The sequence below is a fragment of the Otolemur garnettii genome, unplaced genomic scaffold (genome assembly GCF_000181295.1).
Source record: "Otolemur garnettii isolate 467f Iridium unplaced genomic scaffold, OtoGar3 scaffold00096, whole genome shotgun sequence".
Taxonomy (NCBI): Eukaryota; Metazoa; Chordata; class Mammalia; order Primates; family Galagidae; genus Otolemur; species Otolemur garnettii.
The window spans coordinates 6,280,292-6,281,981 of record NW_003852491.1 but is presented as its reverse complement, the minus strand read 5'-3'; positions in this window follow the sequence as shown (position 1 = coordinate 6,281,981).

The following is a 1,690-nucleotide window of genomic DNA, read 5'->3' as shown; positions in this document are numbered from 1 at the left end:
TGCAGTTGTCATTGTTTAGCAGGCCTGGGCTGGGCTCAAACCCACCAGGTTCGGTGTATGTGGCTGGCTCCCTACTCACTGAGTTACAGGTGCCGGGCCATATGTACATACATTTTTATGATCTCCCATCTCTTCTCCTGCCATGCCCTCCAACTCATGGGTCAGTTGCTCCCTGAGGCCTGTCATACAACTGGCCACATCCTCTTGTGTGTCCCACCGCAGCCTGAACAGGGGCTAGTACAGCACACTCAGCCACACGTCCAGGTCTTGCTCCCCTTTAGATGTAAGTGCCTTGAAAACAAACAGTATTCTCAAAAGTCTCTTGCTCAGTGGCTCAGTGTCTGACGCTGTAGTTACCAAACAAATGTTTGTTGAAAGAATAAGTTCCCTGTCTCAAAGGATCCCACTACCATCCATGTCACTGCATGAAAAGCTTTATTCTCAACACCTTTCATCCCCTTACAGCTTCCCCCAATCAACTGCCCAGCTCACTCCCAGATCAGCTGCCTTTCATCCCTCTCTGGGGACAAGAGTGACTTCATTTTTATTATATTTATTTATTTATTTGAAACAGAGTCTCACTTTGTCACCCTTGGTAGAATGCTGTGACATCATAGCTCACAGCAACCTCAAATTCTTGGGCTCAAGTGATCCTCTTGTCTCAGCCTCCCAAGTAGCTGGGACTATAAACCCCTGCCACAACACCCAGCTATTTTTAGAGACGAGGTCTTGCTCTGGCTCAGGCTGGTCTAGAACCTGTGAACTCAGGTAATCCACCTACCTCCGCCTCCCAGAGGGCTAGGATTACAGGTGTGAGCCACCACACCCAGCCTTAATTTTTCTATTTTTAGCACAGACAGGGTCTTGCTATTGCTCAGGCCTGACCTCAAGTGATTGATCCTCATGGCTTGGCCTTCCAGTGTGCTAGGATTACAGGCGTGAGCCAATGCGCCCAGCAAATTTTTTATAGCTATTCTGCTTAAGCTCAGGAGTTCAAGATCAGCCTGAGCAAGAGTAAGACCCCATTTCTAAAAATAGCTGGGCACTGTGGTTCATGCCTGTAGTCCTAGGTACTTAGGAGGTTGAGGCAAGAGGATTACTTGAGCCCAAGAGTTTGAGGTTGCTGCGAGCTATGATGTCATGACACTCTACCAGGGTGACAAACTGAGACTCTGTCTCACAAAATAAATAAATAAAAGCTATTCTGGCTGGGCACAGTGACTCATGCCTGTAATCTTAGCACTTGGGAAGCTGAGTGGGTGGATTGCCTGAGCTCACTGGTTCGAGACCAGCCACAGCCAGAACCAGAGTGAGACCTCATCTCTAAAAATAGCCAGGCACTGTGGTGGACACCTGAAGTTCTAGCTACTTGGGAGGCTGAGGCAAGAGAATCACTTTAAGACCAGGAGTTTGAGGTTTCTGTGCACTGTCACACCACAGCACTCTACCGAGGGTGACAAAGTGAGACTCTGTCTCAAAAAAAAAAAGTGGCTCAGCACCTGTGGCTCAAGCAGCTAAGGCGCCAGCCACATACCCTGAGCTGGTAGGTTCGAATCCAGCCTGGGCCACCAAAAAACAATGACAGTTACAAATAAAAAATAGCCGGGTGTTGTGGCAGGCACCTGTGGTCCCAGCTACTTGGGAGGTGGAGGCAGGAGACTTGCTTGAGCCCAGGAGTTGGAGGTTGCTG